This window comes from Lytechinus variegatus, chromosome 8 (genome assembly GCF_018143015.1).
Source record: "Lytechinus variegatus isolate NC3 chromosome 8, Lvar_3.0, whole genome shotgun sequence".
NCBI lineage: Eukaryota > Metazoa > Echinodermata > Echinoidea > Temnopleuroida > Toxopneustidae > Lytechinus > Lytechinus variegatus.
In genome coordinates, this window is record NC_054747.1 from 37721227 (window position 1) to 37742634 (window position 21408).

The window sequence follows — 21408 nt, forward strand, 5'->3', positions numbered from 1 at the left end:
AACTTGGATGGATTATGGAATCAGCCGGGTATGGAACCCACGACCTCCCGAGCCATGAGATGGGCACCCTACCACTGAGCCACCATGCCCATATAACAATGAGGATATTCACAAATGAATACATACCCTTTCCTTGGCTTGCTTTCTGCATTGTAGCCACTTCACCGTAGTATCCCATATACTGATCAACACTGACGGTTACTGCGTAGAGATCAGGCTTAAGATCTACATACAAACAAAATTGAGATATCATTTCGTCAGGCAATCATATAGGTGTCTTCACACGCTGAACTAATTTTGGGGGGATAATAATGATAATTGTTTCCATGTTATTTTCTTTAAATCAAGATATCAAATCAAATCATTTTATTTCCACAATAATATAAAAAACATTACAAATATGTACAGAATAAGGAAACAAACATAATTGAAAAAGGAAAGTGAACCGAGTTGATCAAAAGTAATTCAAAGAAATGTACATTACTGTGGGGGAGCCTAAGAAGACAAAATAAGTCTTAAAATCAGGCACCATATCTATGTCACATAAATCCATATTGCACCAATTATACTTATTATTGGTATACAGATGTTATCCAATAACTACTGCCTTTATTAGCTTATCTAATTTGAAGATAGGGTAGAAAACCAATTATTACAATTGTTGAATTTAATTGTACGATTGGGCAAAATTGCAACATCAGCGCACAAAGTATAATTGGTGCAATATGGATATCTTGATTTTAAGAAAATAACATGGAAACAATTATCATTATTATCCCCCAGAATTAATTCAGCGCTGATTTGTGCGCTGATGTTGCAATTTTGCACATTCATACAATTAAATTCAACAATTGTAATAATTAGTTTTCTACCCTTTCTTCAAACGCTTTTTGAAAAAAAAGACAATACAACATCTCTGATACTTACAGTGCATCCCACAAAAAAGGAAACCCGCTTTTAGAGAAATATTTCACAATTGACAAGTTTGTTTTCACTATAAACTTCATACTAATAGCAGTGCTTTGTATTCTCTGCCTATATTTTCTCCTTATCCTTCATCTCTTGTGTATTCATGTATTTAATTTATACCTTAATTGTATATGATCTGGTACTTTTTTTGCATAATTTGTATGTCTCATCTATGACTTTGTATTTTTTGCTTTAGTTCTGTCATTCTTGTAATTGATGTTAACGTCATATTGAACATATTCTGTCTTTAAGTTTCTCTTTGTGTACCATATTTGTTTTTATTGTATTATTTTTTGTTGTTATATGCCACACTTTGTTTATTCCTTATGATTTCAATCTTTCATATTGTAAAAACTTTTTGTAATTCGGCTCTGTGCTGTAATGAAAGTTTTTTATCTAAATAAACCATTTTGAATTGAATTGAATTGAAAAAGTGCTTTATAAATCCTGCTATTATTATGATTGTTATCAATACTTATGGTTAGAGTGAAATCTCATCTTTAATTTGATACCCACAGTCCTTTTCAGGACCAACACTTGCCAAAGAAAGATACATGGTGTACCGTGAAACCTACTACACTATTGACAGAGCTGCCAACCTGAACAAGAACATTTCAGTATTTTCAAGGCTGAAAATCAGTATTTTGGCGAGGAAATCAGTATTTTCACAGGAATACCATAGGACATATGACCACATAAACTGAAACTTGAGAAATCAGTATTTTGCATGAAACCATCAGTATTCTTCTCTATTTTCAGTACTAAATACGGAAAATCAGTACTACTTGGCAGCTCTGTATTGATACCCACAGCTTAGCAAATAGTCCCCGCATGGCAGTTTAAAAGCAACAGATATTGAGGCATATCAGAAAGCATTTGCACAGAAAGTCACGTGTGACTGTCAAGTACTTTCAGGAATATGAACACTCTTCAGACATTCCAATCAAGTGTCAAATATTACCTTTTTTCACAATCATATTAGTGAAGGCCACGTCTTTTCTTCACATGAATGTTATATTTGATGACTTTAAAGTGATTGGTTAACATTGGTTTGACTTTTTTAAAATCTGAGCTAGAAGGTCACACTTGTCACCTGTGTCTGTGATATGTTACAAAAATGAAGCCCAGAAAAAATTGCGTTCGAAAATAATTATTTAGTGCTTCAAAAATTGAAATATAAAGTGACCGGAAACACCATCTTAATTTCATCCCATACACTTATGTGTAGTATTTATGCATCTATAAGACACCTATTTACAAAATCGGGGTTTGCCTTGTAGTTTTAGCTTTTCATTCTCAATAATGGTTGTTTTCAGGGTTTATTAGTTCCAATACATGCACTTGTACACATGTTTCATCTTGGTTTGAGATTTTTTTAAATCGGCTGCTCACAAAGTTAAACAATAGCTTTAATTGTGAATATTTCCAATGTTTTTGTTTATTTAATATGTAGCGCCTTGAGTAATGATTCATTAGAAAGTGAGCATCAGAAATACTTACCATTATAATTACTCTGAATCCACCCTCGTTTCAGAGATCAGTGAGAGAATATTAGCAAAATATACATAAGTAATGCTAATGAGCCAATCATCAAATAATCTCGGTTGTCGTATCACGAATCAATCTCGTCCAATTTTTCTGTGAAACCTGGGGGGCGTTTCATCAATATTTTCGTCCGACAAGTTGTCAGATCTGACATCTTTCCTGGATTCTGATTGGTTGAGAAGCACTGTTACTATAGTAACTGTCGGATAAAACAGGACTTGTCGGATAAAACGTCTGACAAGTCCTTTCATGAAACGCTCCCCTGATTTTGACACAAAAATTTCAAACTTGTCTTGCGCATGGATCCATGAACTGTTCGTCTCGTATAATGTATGAAAATGAAAGGAATAATTGAAATGTACCATGATGCAAATGAAATATCGTAATTCAACTGGCCTTGAAGAAAATGGACATGGGAATCCTGATTTCATTTTTTCTGGGACGCACTGTATAACCAGGTTGAGTTGTTGCCAAGGGAAAATCTTGCGGCTAATTCTCGTAACATCCTTACTTCATTTTCTTCAGGTATTGGTGTAGGTTTCTTTGAAACATTTGTACAGTTTCTTACAGCAGTTGATCTTACAAGCCCCAATAATGCTTTTTTCCTTACTACGTATTCATATCAGCAAATGTAAAAATCTTTTTAGTTAATATGGATATTATTTCATGTGGTGAAATGAATACACAAATTAAACAATCTAAGGGCCGTGTTTAAAGCAGATACAAACCAATAGTGCCATCTCGAGTCCTCAACTACTCATACCTGGCCAGTTTCCTGACCCACAATGCTAGTGTAGTCTAGTAATATAGACCCACTTGAATGATAACATACTAATTAACTACTCAATACATTTATACCGCAATTATTATGTTACCACATAGCAAAACAATTACTTTTCCTCTCAAAACATTTTAGTTTCTCTATACAAAATACAATTATAGGTCAATTAATTCTCTGTGGCATTAGTAGATATCTTTTATTTTAAGACTAAGGCCTGTATTCTGAAGTCAGGTTAAACTTAAACTCAGGTTTAAAGTTGTGGTTTAAGTATGGACAGCCAATTGTTACATAATCACTAACAGTAGTGATATCAAACTTTAGCTCATTCAGCTCTCAAATCATTCATAATTGTGTAGGAAGTATAAATAGATGATTGTCTTCACCATTGGTGAATCAGGAAAGAGCACAATGAACTTAAGAAACATACAACTTAAATAAAAATGTTGATACTTTTGGTTCCCCATACTTAAAGATAAATTCCAGTTTTGGTAACGATCTCAAAATGACTTTTTACAGAATCTAATATAATGACCACCCAAGTGTCTGTTTGTATGAATAAAAAATATGTACCAAAGCATTCTGGAAGAAATTGTGTAATTGCTGAGAAATAAGCAAAATAAGCGCGGATTCGGTCACTTCCGTCGGGTCTTTATTCCAGCAATATTAATACACTGTCCCAAGTGTGCCTATCTGTGTTGGTGATCTTCAGTGTGAACATTTTTCAGCGTAGATTTCAAGATTTCACAAAGTTCAGCTATGTAACTGTACCAGATCTAGATCCTCGATGATATCCTGACAATTAAGCCTTGTTTTACTGACTTTCTCATGACATCAGTGTTTACTGCAACTACTGGCATTTCTCTTTCAACCACAACTTTAAACCTGACTTCAGAATATGGGCCCATATATTTATAACACACAGTCAACGAGAGACCACACAGTTCACTCTCCATTTAATACCTGCTGAGAACTCATAATGATAAGGCTGTATTCCTCCGATAATAGTCCAAAGAGAGGCATCGTTCTCCACTTTCTGTCGAGCTTCAGGTGGTATCAAGGAGATATCGTCCTGGCCTGGGAACAAATCTGCCATTCTCTGAATACGAACAGCAAAGCCCTGGATGATATTGAGGAAATATACAAATCTTCCATTTTCATTCCATTTCATGTACTTTAAATTCTTATTTCATTTCTCATATCATTTGCAACCATTCCATTATATATTACACAAATAATGCATGCAGCCGGGTGCATTAGTGGAAATGCAGAGCACGCGAGGTTTCTTTAGATAGGTGCGGCACTGTGCGCGAGCAGCTGGCGGCAGGCGCCCAGTGTGCACCGTCTGAAAAACCGAGCTTTGTCTGCATTTACTTTTACGCACGACAGAGCAAGTGCATTATTTGTTTTATAAAATAGCAACACAGAAACAAATTCTTAAAAAGTTACAGTAAAGTTTTGTTGGACTTCTCCCATGCAATGTTAATTTTCGTTGCGCACCTTTTGCACTGCCATGCAGTGCACAAAGAAAGTTCGATGTCATGTGACACATATTGGCCAATCGCGATGCTTGAAATAATACAACTATTTAATAATTTTTTCATATTTTAACACTGGCAAAGCACAGTATGACATATGAATAGAGATGTAGTTCACTTCATCTCTTTTCAATTTCTTTAAATACTTATTTACCTCTTTTGATTTCTTTCCATTTCAATTCATTTGATTTCAATCTAAGTCATTCCTCCTCTTCCTCCTTCTCCACCTCCTTCTGCCCATTATCCTATTCCTTCTCCTTCTACTCTTTAGCCCCCTTCTCGTTTTCCTTTTCCTCTTCCTTCTCCATCTCCCTCTCCTTCTTTTCCTTCTGCTCATTATCCTCCTCCTCCTATTCCTTATCCCCCTTCTCCTCTTCCTCTTCCCTCTCCTCCTCTTCCTTCACCTCCTCCTCCTTCTTCTGCTCATTATCCCCCTTCTCCATCACCTCCCTCTGCACATTCTCCTCCTCCTCCTACTTCTTCTTATCCTTCTCCTCCTCCTACTTCTTCTTATCCTTCTCCTCCTACTTCTTCTTATCCTTCTCCTCCTACTTCTTCTTATCCTTCTCCTGCTCCTACTTCTTCTTATCCTTCTCCTGCTCCTACTTCTTCTTATCCTTCTCCTGCTCCTACTTCTTCTTATCCTCCTCCTGCTCCTACTTCTTCTTATCCTTCTCCTGCTCCTACTTCTTCTTATCCTTCTCCTGCTCCTACTTCTTCTTATCCTTCTCCTGCTCCTACTTCTTCTTATCCTTCTCCTGCTCCTACTTCTTCTTATCCTTCTCCTGCTCCTACTTCTTCTTGTCCTTTCTCCTGCTCCTACTTCTTCTTATCCTTCTCCTGCTCCTACTTCTTCTTATCCTCCTCCAGCTCCTACTTCTCCTTCTCCTGCTCCTACTTCTTCTTCTCCTTCTCCTGCTCCTACTTCTTCTTATCCTCCTCCTGCTCCTACTTCTTCTTATCCTCCTCCTGCTCCTACTTCTTCTTATCCTCCTCCTGCTCCTACTTCTTCTTATCCTCCTGCTGCTACTTCTTCTTATCCTCCTCCTGCTCCTACTTCTTCTTATCCTTCTCCTGCTCCTACTTCTCCTTCTCCTTCTCCTGCTCCTACTTCTTCTTATCCTTCTCCTGCTCCTACTTCTTCTTATCCTCCTCCTGCTCCTACTTCTTCTTATCCTCCTCGTGCTCCTACTTCTTCTTATCTCCTCCTGCTCCTACTTCTTCTCCTCCTGCTCCTACTTCTTCTTATCCTCCTCCTGCTCCTACTTCTTCTTATCCTCCTCCTGCTCCTACTTCTTCTTATCCTTCTCCTGCTCCTACTTCTTCTTCTCCTCCTCCTGCTCCTACTTCTTCTTATCCTTCTCCTCCTCCTACTTCTTCTTATCCTTCTCCTGCTCCTACTTCTTCTTATCCTTCTCCTGCTCCTACTTCTTCTTATCCTTCTCCTGCTCCTACTTCTTCTTATCCTTCTCCTCCTCCTACTTCTTCTTATCCTCCTCCTGCTCCTACTTCTTCTTATCCTTCTGCTCCTACTTCTTCTTATCCTTCTCCTGCTCCTACTTCTTCTTCTCCTTCTCCTCCTGCTCCTACTTCTTCTCCTGCTCCTACTTCTTCTTATCCTTCTCCTGCTCCTACTTCTTCTTATCCTTCTCCTGCTCCTACTTCTTATCCTTCTCCTGCTCCTACTTCTTCTTATCCTTCTCCTGCTCCTACTTCTTCTTATCCTTCTCCTGCTCCTACTTCTTCTTATCCTTCTCCTGCTCCTACTTCTTCTTATCCTTCTCCTGCTCCTACTTCTTATCCTTCTCCTGCTCCTACTTCTTCTTATCCTTCTCCTGCTCCTACTTCTTCTTATCCTTCTCCTGCTCCTACTTCTTCTTATCCTCCTCCTGCTCCTACTTCTTCTTATCCTTCTGCTCCTACTTCTTCTTATCCTTCTCCTGCTCCTACTTCTTCTTATCCTTCTCCTCCTGCTCCTACTTCTTCTCCTGCTCCTACTTCTTCTTATCCTTCTCCTGCTCCTACTTCTTCTTATCCTTCTCCTGCTCCTACTTCTTATCCTTCTCCTGCTCCTACTTCTTCTTATCCTTCTCCTGCTCCTACTTCTTCTTATCCTTCTCCTGCTCCTACTTCTTCTTATCCTTCTCCTGCTCCTACTTCTTCTTATCCTTCTCCTGCTCCTACTTCTTATCCTCCTCCTGCTCCTACTTCTTATCCTTCTCCTGCTCCTACTTCTTCTTATCCTTCTCCTGCTCCTACTTCTTCTTATCCTTCTGCTGCTACTTCTTCTTATCCTTCTCCTGCTCCTACTTCTTCTTATCCTTCTCCTGCTCCTACTTCTTCTTATCCTTCTCCTGCTCCTACTTCTTCTTATCCTTCTCCTGCTCCTACTTCTTCTTATCCTTCTCCTGCTCCTACTTCTTATCCTTCTCCTGCTCCTACTTCTTCTTCTCCTCCTCCTGCTCCTACTTCTTCTTATCCTTCTCCTGCTCCTACTTCTTCTTATCCTTCTCCTGCTCCTACTTCTTCTTATCCTTCTCCTGCTCCTACTTCTTCTTATCCTTCTCCTGCTCCTACTTCTTCTTATCCTTCTCCTGCTCCTACTTCTTCTTATCCTTCTCCTGCTCCTACTTCTTCTTATCCTTCTCCTGCTCCTACTTCTTCTTATCCTGCTCCTATTTCTTCTTATCCTTCTCCTGCTCCTACTTCTTCTTATCCTTCTCCTCCTTCTCCTCCTTCTGCTCATTATCCCCCTTCTCCTCCTCCTCCTCCTCTTCTTCCTGCTCCTTCTCCTTCTCTTGCCCATTCTCCTTCTTGTTCTCCTACTGCTGCTTCTTCTTTTCCTCCCTCTCCTTTGCCACTCTACTTCTCTATATCCATCACCCCTATATCCAAACCTTAACCGATATCAATCAGGTATACAACATCTAATTACTGTTATATAAAGAACCCTCCAAACACTCACCAATGATTTATTCCAGGTATTTTCAGCAGGTCCCCAGTATACATGGATGATACCGTTCTCTGAGATAGCAAGGAATTCAGTTGGCACGGAAGGAAGTTCTGAGCAAAGAAAGACGGTGAATAAAAGGTTAATAATAAATGTTGACTGGTTGATTAAACAATCGATTGATTGACTAATTGATTGATTAATTGATTGATCGATCAATTGACTGATTGATTTAATTGGGTGGTCATATGAGTGATGAGTGATTGATTAATTAACTGACTGCTTGATTGGTGATTTGATTGATAGATTGTTTAATTGATTGATTGATTGATTGATTGAATGCTTGATTAAACGACTGATTGAGTGAGTGAGTGACTGACTGACTGACTGTCTCAGTAACTGACTGACTGATTGATTGATTGATTGATTGATTAACTGATTGCTTGATTGGTCATTTGATTAATAGACTGTTTGATTGTTTGATTGAACGGTTGATTTAACAATTGATTAAACGACTGATTGAGTGAGTGACTGACTGTCTAAGTAACTGACAGACTGACTGATTGACTGACTGATTGACTGACTGACTGACTGACTGATTGATTGATTGATTGATTGATTGATTGATTGATTGATTGATTGACTGACTGACTGATTGACTGATTGACTGACTGACTGATTGACTGACTGTCTGTCTGACTAACTGTCTGAATGACTAACTGCTAACTGATTGATTGACTCTCTGACTGACTGACTGATTGATTGACTGACTGATTGAGTGACTAACTGATTGATTGATTGATTCATCATTGATTGATTGACTGGTTACTTGAGCGATTGAATTATTGAATGATTGGCTGACTACTGAAGGTTATCGTTAATCAATAAATTTTGACATTTTGACCTGTCATACACATTGTGGTTTTGAGGTAGATGGTCAATGATACTTACTAGTAGTTGCGGCTGCTTGTCCACTGCGACGAGCAGACTGGACATTGGCTTGCACCTCAAAGGAATAGTTGGCTCCAGGAACTAGGTTAGATACCTCTTTAGAGATGGTGTTATCTGATGTAGCATCGACCGTGATATTGTGGCGATTTGTAGGTTGAGATGTGTTCCAGTAGAATAAAATATATTCCTGTTGGGGAATGATGGGGTTTGGTTAGTTCATGTTCTGTAATGTTTCAAGGAAATTCAATCTTGGTAAGAAAATGAGGGTATGAAAGCAGAAAAAGTAAGATTGAATATAATAATAATAATAATAATATTTGAAATTTATATAGCGCATATTAGTAAAAAGACTCTATGTGCTTATATATTCAATTATAATAATAATAATTATAAACATTATAATTATAATATTTATAATAATGTAATTATGATAATAATTACTATCCTATTAATTATAATAATTATAATAATAATAATAATAATATTATTGATAATAATTATTATAATCATAATAATATTTATAATAATAATTATTATAATAATTATAATCATTTTAATTATGATAATAATTTTAATAATTATAATCATAATAACTCTAATAATATAATTATAATTATAGTATATAATTGTGAAATACAGTTTCTCAAAACAGAAAGCAATAACTGTTTCAAAATGAAATCACTGAATGCTGCAAATCTCAAACTGACACCTCCATGACCATAATGTGACGAGGGGCAAGGACAAATTAATGACACATTTTGCATAATCTATCTGAATAAATGGTGACTTTTCCAATAGATAGATAGATAGAAAAAGACCAGATGGGCAGGCATGGTTTGTTTTTGGACCATGGTTTTCCTACTTACGATTGGACGAGGCATGAAATCTCTCGGTGAGGTCCATTGCACAGTAATGGACTGGAAGTCACTATGCTGCACTTTCAAGTCTTTGGGCGGTAACGTATCGTCTGAAAAAAGAATCAAGGCACTCAACATTAAAGAGAAATTCCGGTAGTTGCAGTAAACACTGATTTCATGAGAAAGTCTGTAAAACCAGGATTGTCAGTTTATCATCGAGGATCTAGATCTGGTACAGTTACATAAACTGAACTTTGTAAAATCTTGAAATCTACGCTGAAAAATGTTCACACCGAAGATCCCCAACACAGATAAGCGCACGTGGGACAGTGTATAATTATTGCTTTGAATGTCGGGCCCGACGCTCTACCCGAATCCTGTGTTTATTTGCTGATTTCTCAGCAATTACACCATTTCTTCCAGAATCCTTTGGCACAATCGTTTTATTTATATAAACAGACACTTTTTTGTGGTCATTTCATTGGATTCTGTACGAACTCATTTTGATATCGTTACCAAAACTAGCATTTACCTTTAAAAGTTTGAAAATTGAAAAATGACAATACATATTTTATTGTTTTAAATACATGTAGACATCAGATATGAAAGACTCCAACAGCTGTGCAGTGCCAGATCGACGAGGCTCTATCCCTTTAATTGTTGAACGCCAAACAGGGTAGCAGCATATCCCAGCTTTTAACGTCTCTTGGTCTGATGCGACCAGGTTTGAACCCCCGACCCCCAGACGCTCTACCAACTGAGCCTATAAATAAGTGAGGATCACTAAAGATATCTGAACACAATCCATAAAAATGACCACCAATAATCGGCATGGATCATTGGTGGTCACTTGATTTGTGTATCCCAAGTTTTTGTTTACTTTTCGTTTGCCCTTTTATTTATTCCTCTATTTCTCTTGTCGTATTGATATTTTTACTGGACTCTCACTGCATATTCCTTGGAGCCTTTAACCAACAAGCTCTGCTTTTACCTGTGGCTCCCCATATCCACACCTCACATTTTCTTTCTTTGTCATTATATTACAACCATTTACAAGAATGCATTATAGTACTTTTTTTTCTATTGTTATATTAAGTACACTTTTCATATTTTACAATATTTATTTATGCTTACCTATAATAATTTGCATTGTATAATATTATTGTTTGTCTTGTTTAAAAGTATTGTTTGTACTGAGTTGTCGACATTGTTGAAAATGTGGTATGTTTGATATGAATAAAACCTTGAAAAGGCATCAATGGATGTCAGTGAGGATGCTGTTTAGGGAACCCCTAGTGCAGCACTAGCAAGCCTTTGAGTAATGTCCAGTACTTAAATGACTGGACAAAATTGGTGATCTCTGGTGTCCGACTGAGGATTTAAGATCTATCTATTGAAAGTAAGTAATCGCTCATTTCTACTGTCAAGAGACAAAACGTTTCTCCAAGTCGTAATACATTGCATGATTCTGATAGGTTATGCTCAACGTTTTTTTAATGCATCATCGCTTTCAACTAGTTCACCCAGGTTGAAACATGAACAATAAAAGTACCGTTCAGCTTGAACAGTACATGGTGATGCAAAGTGCGAAAGAAAGGAGGATAATGTTAACAGACCCACTTACCATACTGTGTGATTGCCCGTACAATGTCAAAGGGTGCGTTCTCACACGTGACTGCCAGTCTGACGGCAAACTGATACGTTACATCAGACTGCAAACCAGTAACAGTGTAGGAGAGCGCACTGGTATGGGTGCTGAAATCAGTCGGAGTTCCTGGGGCATATGCAATATCATAACCCTAAAAGAGATAATCAAATATGCATGATCGTTGAGGTAATATTACACGATTAATGTGACAAAATCCAACACAGTGACTTGGGCCCCAACTTACAAAGTTACGATCGATCCAATCGATCACATCTATGGCAAGCCAGCAACGTCATCACCTAAGATACATGTTTCTTCAATATGTCTTCAAGGTATGATGGATATTCATGCATTCATTGTTTTCTTGATAATTCAGTATGCTTCTCTGTTTTCCAGGGACATTGTGCAAATTTCAAAAATAAAAAATTATGACATTGATGGATTTCCATATAGTTGAAATTGATGGTAACTCTTTGTAAGACCGGGCCCATGAGTTAAGAGGCTTTTATAGGAGGAAATCATAATTTGGTCATGAGTAGCTTACAAACAACTTTGATAAATATTCAACAAATGGGTGTTTTATAAAGCCGTTTGTAAGCTACAAGCAACCTTAAGACAGGTGATCCTTTCTTAAGAACTTCAGCAACACCTATGAAAATCTAGTGTGTATTATTCACCACAAGAAAGGATCATCAGCCAGTCGTAAAAATTCATTTGCAGAGCTGCCAACCTGAACAAGAACATTTCAGTATTTTCAAGGCTGAAAATCAGTATTTTGGTGAGAAAATTAGTATTTTCACAGGAATACCATAGGACAACACATAAACTGAAACTTTAGAAATCAGTATTTTGCATGAAACCATCAGTATTCTTCTCTATTTTCAGTACTAAATACGGAAAATCAGTACTACTTAGCAGCTCTGCATTTGTAACTTACAAAGAGCTTAATAAAATACCAATCAGATTTCATATTTCTATGGAATTATGATCAAACAACTGTTTACCACTTTGCCGTCTGGCTTGCTAGTAGGTTCAAGCCATTGTAGTTTGATGGATGTCTTTGATAAGACCGTAGCAGTCAGGTTCTGTGGTTTGGTGTATGGAGTGCCAATTGTCTTGCCTTCCTTGGGTGAAGAGAGAGAACCCCGCCCTAGATTGTTGAAAGCACCGACCTCGAAGACGTACGGGAGACCGGGACACAGATTGGGAACTGAGAACAAGAACAACAACCCAGTCAATTGGAGGGGGTTTTTTTTTATACGGTAAACACCTTGGTTCGTATTCTGAAGTCAGGTTTAACTTAAACTCAGGTTTAAAGTTGTGGTTTAAGTATGGAAAGCCAATTGTTACATAAATCACTAAAAGTAGAGATATCATACTTTAGCTCATTTGGCTCTCAAATCATTCATAATTGTATAGGAAGTACAAATAGATTATTGTATTCACCATCAATGAATCAGGAAAGAGCACAGTAAACATAAGAAAGGTACAACTTGATATTAAAAAATCTTGATACTTTTGGCTTCCCATACTTACATTAAACCACCACTTTAAACCTGAGTTTAAGTTAAACCTGACTTCAGAATATGGGCCCATGTATGTAGTCCTGAAAAAGCACTGTTCAGATGAGGACCAGAACACGCTGGTCGAAACGTCGTTAACAATTCTTTTCAGAGCTAACATTCAATCAAGATAGAATAACGAACAGTCCTTTTCAGGACTTCATACATGGTGTTTACCGTAAAACCTTCAATATTCTCTCAACCATGGAAACCTTTCAATATCATCTAACCCAGTCAATTCCAACAGCTACATGTAACACTTAAAAAACTTAAAAACTTAAAAGAAATCTAATAGATTACTACTACCACCAGTGTTTATTATCAGTCCAACTGATGCTACTACAGCCATTAATGCTAATTTGTATTACTTATTACCTAAAATAGTTATTATTATACAACTCCCAAGAATATTCTTTTACGTGCATTCCTTTACGTGCATTATTTGTAGACTACCTCTTCCCCATCAACAACATCTATTCCCACAGGGCTCCAATGCAAACAAGTTGTGTTTTTTGGCTTACCATCTTGCATATTAAGGCATGGTCACACCGCCCGAGTGTTGTTGGAGCGGTCATGGAGCGGTAGGGAAAGAGGGCCAAATTTCGCTCACAAAATTGGGGAAAAAATGGAAAACAAATAAAACCGATCGAAATCGAAAATGGTGAACGGTAGTGAGCGGTGATGATTTTTTTCTCTCCGCTCCACAACTGCTCTAACAACGCTCGGGCAGTGTGACCATGCCTTAAATTATGTTAACTCGACATGTTGTTCGTGATTTTTGTGAGATAACTAAATTGAAAATGAAATTGAGTTACATCTACTGTAATATTGTCTTCGCCATCCAATGGTAACGATTCTACGGATGTTACGACTGGATGGCGAAGACACCTGAAATTCGCAACACAAAAGTTTGCGATGAATTGCAAATATGAAAGAACCACGCTTATTGGTCCCTGGTCAGTATTTTAACCCTAAAAAGACTGGGGGGGGGCTGATTCAGCCCCCCTCGACATTTTTTGTGATAAATCCGCCGCGTGAATTTTTTTTACCACGTCGCTCACTGACTTTTTACATTCAAGTCTCGCGCAACTTTTGAGACCAAATTTGTGACCCCCGGGTACGCGGTTCCGAAATTGCGCAACATTTAGTAAGTGCATGCAGACCCAAATTGCACCAAAACGTGAATTTGTGTACATATCCAATGCAAATAAAGTTTTTAGCCAAAATTCATAAAAGTATCATTATTTTTCCTTTTACTGATTGAAATCAATAAATTCCATCTGATTTACGGTCCAAATAAAGTCCCCGACAATTTCCATTGTAAAATAATAAAAAACAGAAAGTCGAAAAACAAAGAAATACAAAAGAAATTTAGAAAACAATAAAATACATAAGAAAATAAATGTGATTTTATTTTTTTTTATATTTGATCATATTCATATAAAGAGTCTGTGTACCAAAAATTAGCCTTTTAGGGGCATTATTTAGTTAATTAAAGCAAAAAAAATTTGATTTTACGCATAAATTAGCATAATTAATGAGCAAGGATTTTTCGCAGAATTTGATCATGTAGTTTTGTAGATTATGCCATGGGTAACGCACGTGCCAAATTTCGTCACGATCGCGTAATCGACGGCCGAGATCATAAGGGGGTGCTGAATCAGCCCCCCCCCCCCGTCTTCTTAGGCATCGAAATAGCCCAGTCTATTCAGGGTTAAACAAAGTGTGCATGCAAAGATGACTGTGAATGGTCAATGATATCTAGCGATGAGTGTGTTTCATTAAGAGTCCATAATTTCCACTAACAAATTTGCAACGGGCCAATCACATGCCAGGATTTCAGGAGCTTACAACATTTAATCAGAGTATATATATATATATATATGCTTCATGTAATGTTTCCCGGATAGGCAACTTACCAGTAATACTAGTCTTGGTGGAATTGATAATGTTCCTTCTCGGTAATTCATCTGAGCTCACTGTAGCATACACCATATAACCCTGGGAACAGGAAAAACAAGTGTGTATATTAATATGAATACATGTAGCCTACAGTTATCATTATTATTATTTGTACTGCGCTTTTCCCATTAGGCCAAAAGCGCTCACAATAAATTAATAAGATGTAATATATAAAAAACTACGAAGTATGATAGAGATGAGTTTTTAATGACTTTTTGAAGATTGCTAATGATGGAGACTGTCTAATTATTAGTGGCAGGTCGTTCCAGGATTTTGAAGCCGACACCGTAAAAGTTCTGTTACCAGCTAATGTACGAGTTAATGAATATGTGAGGCGAAGGTGATCACTGGCCGATCTAAGAGCTCTAGTTGGTGTATAAAGATTCAAGCAGTTACTTAAATACTGTGGAGCCTGTTTATTCAATGTTTTGTAGACAATCACGAGTAATTTGAACGTAATTCTCTGTTTAAAAGGAAGCCAGTGAGGAGAATTAAAGAGTGGTTGGGAAGGATGATCCCAAGAAACCTATAAAATTAATCGTGCTGCCCAATTTTGTAGTCGTTGAACACAGACTAATTGATTAAAGGGAAATGTAGAAAGGAGCCCATTGCAATAATCAATACGAGACAGAACCAATGAACGAACAGCATTTTGACAGGCAGACTGGTCAATAAACCGTCTGATTCTAGCCCAGTTGAGGTCAAAAGTTTACATACATTCATGGAATTCAGTGAAATTTGTTCGCTTGCCAACATCGTAAAACTTACTACACCTTCATAAATATAAATACATACGATGACAAATTTGGAATCAAATGAAAGAGCATATTAAGCTCTTTCAAATGTTTCACATGCCATTGATTTTTATGTATCTATGTTCTAAAGGACTCTTACCTTCTTTTCTATTGAACTGTTTTAAATTAAATTATAATATTCATGAATACCCTACTAGAAATGCTGCAAACTTCCACTTTCCTAAAATAAGAACTTGCCTTTCTCATAAATCTATTTTCTTTCGTGGCCCAATACTTTGGATTCTTTGCCAATTAATTTGAAAACATCTTGTTCATTTAATATTTTCAAACGTAACTTCAGAAACTTTATATTTCATAATTAAACCTGTTTGTAAATATTTTTTATATATATATATATAATCTAAATCTTACCATTTGTGTATCTATGCCTTTGTATTGTCTTTTAATTGTCTTTTTTTACTTTTGATATTGTCAATAATTATTATTCTTTTTAAAGTAAGTTGGGTCGGCCTTTTTATAAGGATATTCTTTTCCTTTTGGCTGCTTCCCTCTCAATGCTTTTTTTATGTCTTTGATGTTATGTAAACTTTGTTCCTATGTATTTTACCACATTTGTGTTCATTTTTTATGCAGAGAGCAAAATAAACTTGAATTGAATTGAATTAAAGTATAATAGACCAGTTCGTAGTTACTTCATGGACAATTTTGGTCAGATGACCTTTCATTTCTTTCATTATGATAAGCAGATTTCAAAGCAAGATATTACGTAAGCTTGCCTTGCATAGCAGGATGAAGAACATGAATAGACCAGGTGACTAGAATAGCACACCAATGAACACCTTGTGAAGGTATTTGTTGCATTCGTACTTTGAATGCATATCATAGCATGTTGCACAATGTACTTAGCAAACTGAGAAATACCATGTCGTTCGTGGACGCATTGCTGTTTTTTGTGGATGTAGAAGAAATAATAAGCTCAAGTATTTTATAAGATACAGTAAAATTTATGTTTGGCAAATGTCAACTTTTATTTGAATTTCCTGGGTGTATGTACAGTTCTGGCCTCAACTGTATGATATATTCCAGACATGGTGTTATTTGCTTCTGCAAGAAATTGATCCACAATGTGTTGCACTCAACCCAGGTGAGGTAAATGGGTACCAGCAGGAAAAGTAATTCCTCAAGTAATTCCTTTTCACTGTGACTGCTTGATTCAAGCAGGACTTACATTTATTTGTATCTCCGATTTTTCATCAGGTCTTGTCCACCTAAGGTCCACACTGTCTTTTTTCACATTGCTAATGGACAGGTTGGTTGGGGGATGCTCTATGGTACCTGCAGAATACAAACAAAAAATCAAAATAAAAAATTCAATTTCATTTATTTCACATCTCTAAAAAATATACAAGATACCATACATCGAGATCAATCAAATTGATTCCATAGTAAAGGAGTAATGAATATTGTAAAATGACAAATTAAAGGACAAGTCCACCCCAACAAAAACTTGATTTGAATAAAAAGAGAAAAATTCAACAAGCATAACACTGAAAATTTCATCAAAATCGGATGTAGAATAAGAAAGTTATGGCATTTTAAAGTTTCGCTTATTTTCAACAAAATAGTTATATGAACGAGCCAGTTACATCCAAATGAGAGAGTTGATGACATCACTCACTCACTATTTCTTCTGTTTTTTATTATATGAAATATTTTTATTTTCTCATCATTGTCATGTGAAATGAAGTTTTATTCCTAGCTGAACACGTGGAATTCCATTATTTTAACATTTTGTGCTTCAGGCAAGGAGGTCAAAATCGTCAAATTCGTAAAAATTGAAATATTGTATAATTCAAACAATAAAAAACAAAAGAAATAGTGAGTGAGTTACATCATCGATTCTCTCATTTGGATGTAACTGGCTCGTTCATATAACTATTTTGTTGAAAATGAGCGGAACTTTGAAATGTCATAACTTTCTTATTTTACATCCGATTTTGATGAAATTTTTAGCATTGTGCTTGTCTGATTTTTCTCTATTGATTCAAATCAACATTTTTCTGAGGTGGACTTGACCTTTAACAAAAATAGCAAAGTACATAGGGTAATGAATGCGATGTGGGGGAAAAGCAAAAGCCTAATTGACCTATGTAGGATACTCCCTGGTTAACATTCATTAACGAAAAAAGACCATTCTGCAATGAATCTAATAGATTGCAAGAAATTAAAAAAAATGATTTGATTTACTCTTTCTTCTGCATTCCTTACATATGTACACGTGCATAAGTACAATACATTTTTATTACACAACAAACATAATATATTGGCAATTGAATAAATAAAAAGACATTCTAAACATTTATGATCCACAACCAAGCAGAATGCTTTAAAAAGATGACAACCCAGGACTAAAACTCACCGAGATGGGATTGATATAAAAACGGGATTGTAACTTTACACACATGGCTTACCATATATTTCAAGGTTACACTTGATTTTATGTCAAGTGCTCTGGTATTATATCTCATGGATAATGGATGGTGTAAGTTTTTTTGGGGGGGGATTAAGTAAAAATAAAAAAGGGAAAAAAGAAGGGAAAATGGGAGAAGAAAGAAAAAGCTTTGATCTGTTGTATATATCTATAATGGTAAAGGATAACTAGATGAGATAAGGATACCGCTTATCACTTATTCTCTAAGAACTCTATAGTATTAAAGGAGAAGTTCACCCTGACAAAAAGTTTATTGTAAAAATAGCAGAAAAAATAATAAAAAATATTGCCAAAGGTTTGAGAAAAATTCATCAAATAATTAAAAAGTTATTAGAATTTCAATTATTTGATTTGTGACGTCATATGCGAGCAGCATTCATACATAGCGAATGGTAAAAAATCAAATAAATGTCATTTTCTCAGAAAATTGAAAATGGTTTTCACTGTACCTTTTGTATATCAATAGACAAATCATTTCACACCCGATCATGAATAGAAAACAAAATTAAGTCATCAGGAACCATACAAAATTTGAAATTCATGCATTTTATATTACATAACACATGGGGCAGCTGCTCGTCTATGACGTCACAAATCCAAAACTTTGAACTCTAATAACTTTCTTACTTTTTAACGGATTTTCCTGAAACCTTCACCAATATTTTTTACCAATTTTTCTGCTATTTTTACAACAAAGTTTTCTTTAGGGTGAACTTCCCCTTTAATGAAGCATGATTACCCTAGCAAAGCTGCTTTTACATGCTCTGCATTTCAAGGAATAAATTCCTTACCTCTGCCAACAAAAACTGAAACTTCTGAGCTGCGATTTCCGGTCACTCCATCGACCATAGCAGATACCTACAGAACAAAAATAACAATAATGATAATAATAGCTGGATTTAAATAGCACTTTTTGCCTGAGGATACAAAGCGCTTGCTATTATTACCCTGGCTTTAGCTCAAGCTACCATCACCGGTGCTCGGTGCATTCAAGGAATCAATCCTACCGGGTACCCATTCACCTCACCTGGGTCAAGTGCAGCACAGAGTGGATACATTTCTTGCTGAACGAAAACACGCCATGGCTAGGATTCGAACCCACAACCCTTTATTTGAAAGGCCAGAGTCAGAACCACTAGACCATGACACGCCCACAAGAATAACAAGAAATCAAACTCCAGTCATATTTCAGTTCAAAGTCAGAAATAGTAAGTACTTGGATCCATGGAAGCGCCATGCTGTTGTGGCTCTGACTCTCGCCTTGTAATCAGAGGGTCGTGTGTTCGAATCCCACCATGGCCTAGCGCCCTTTGGCAAGGCATCAATCCACACATTGCCACTCTCACCCAAGTGCTAGTTGGGTACCGGTAGGAAACAACCGTCATTGTGGTTGGGTTAGCAAGTGTGAGCCTAACAGGCTGTTTAAAATGCTATGAATCCAGTGACCGGATAAAAATAATTGTGAAGCACTTTGAACAGTCGTAGATTGATACAGCGCTATATAAATGCCAATTATTATTCCATTACATTTGTTTCCACAACAATTGCTTCTACTGAAAATATACACAGTAAGCCTAACATAATTCTGAACTTCAAATCTGACCCTAATTATGCACCAAAAATCCCTGGAACCGCTAATCCTCCCTCCATATATTTAAAGAGCTTAGCAGAAGAGGATAAAGAAATTTCATTGGACAAAGAAATTTGTGGAGAACAAGAAAAAATTGTCAGCTTGAAAGAATGGATACAAGAGATACTCCCACTTACCGTCACATAATACATTTTGTCTTCTTCGAGGCGGTATATCTCCAAATACTTCTTCTTTGTCAGACCTGCTGATACAACAACATCTGACTGTTCTGCACGGTAAAATACCTGAAAGGGAAGAAAGGAATTGTTGCAAATTAATTACCTAGTTGTAGATGAAATAGTTTTATTAACCATTACATCATTATTATTATTATTACTATTTTACTCCTGAAGACTGACAGTCAACCTGCCCGAAACGTTGAGTCTCTCTACTGCTTCTACTCATCATCTCTACTCGCCGACTCAAGCCAGCATCTCCTCGACCATCCTACTACTCAAGCTGTTTTCAACTCATCAATCTCTTCTGGTTTACAGTCCTTTTCAGGACTACATTCAAGAAAGATTACTCTTCTCTCAAATTTTCACTTTCTCGCCTATCCATTTCTCTTCTTCTATCCACTGTTTCTATAATCGCTCCGCATGGTGTACAGCAAACCACATCAGCGATTACTATTTTTACTATTATCGTCATCTATTACTATGATTATCTTCATCATCATTTAGAAGATCAGGATGAACATCTGGGGCCCGTCTTACAAAGAGTTGCAATTGATCCATTCAATCGCAACTATGGAAAGTCAGGAAAGTCAACATCTAAAATGCATGTTTGTTAACAAAAAATTCTAGATATGAATGTATACACATAAATTAATTGATTGTTTGACAATTTGGTGTGTTCTTCTTTGTTTACAAAGGACATTTTGCAAATTTCCTGTTGAAAAAATTATGACACTGATGGATTTCCATAGAGTTACGATTGATCGGATCAATCGTAACTCTTTGTAAGAAGGGGCCCTGTTATCACCCATGAGAGATGGATGAGAGGTGACAAGTTTGTGAAACAGGACACGCTTATATACCTTAAGACTACACGCTGCAGGTGCAGATGCTAGGACCATTCAAGAAGAACATTTGGTGCATCAGAGACCAGTTCAGCTTGTTCATATTTGTTGCATATTCACTGGGAATTTGTTAAAAACACCTTATACATGTATGTGCGTTGGGTATGCACTAGTTGTTTGCCGCCTGTCTTGCAATGATTACACAACCTGTGCATATGCCTGGTGTTGGTCAAGCCCATTCTGCTCATTTTTTGGGTGTTCTTCTGGCAAGTACATTCATGCTTTGAACTCTGTGCATATTTTTTGCACGCAAAAATTCCAAGCGCAAACAGTAGATGGTGTCAAATACATAACGGTCTAACATGCTCGAGAAACGCCATAGCGATTGACAGTGCACGGGTCAAAACTGCAAAATTTCAATGTCCATGCGCCCCTTGTACATTGCTGATGTGTGACTGGATAGGAGATTCTACTTGTTCAGTAACTTAAAGGTCAAGTCCTACCAGAAAAAAAACTGATTTGAATAAATAGAGAAATATCAAACTAGCATAACGCTGAAAATTTCATCAAAATCGGATGTAAAATAAGAAAGTTATGACATTTCAAAGTTTCGCTCATTTTCAACAAAATAGTTATATGAACGAGCCAGTTACGTCCAAATGAGAGAGTCGATGATGTCACTCACTCACTATTTCTTTTGTTTATTGTTTGAATTATACAATATTTCAATCTTGACTGAACCATATAGTAT

The 21408-nt window shown here is 36.6% G+C and overlaps 1 pseudogene; it reads right to left on the reverse strand.

Annotated features, from left to right (window-relative positions):
* Window positions 1–21408, reverse strand: part of LOC121420462 — a 90390-nt pseudogene that overhangs the window by 10555 nt on the left and 58427 nt on the right.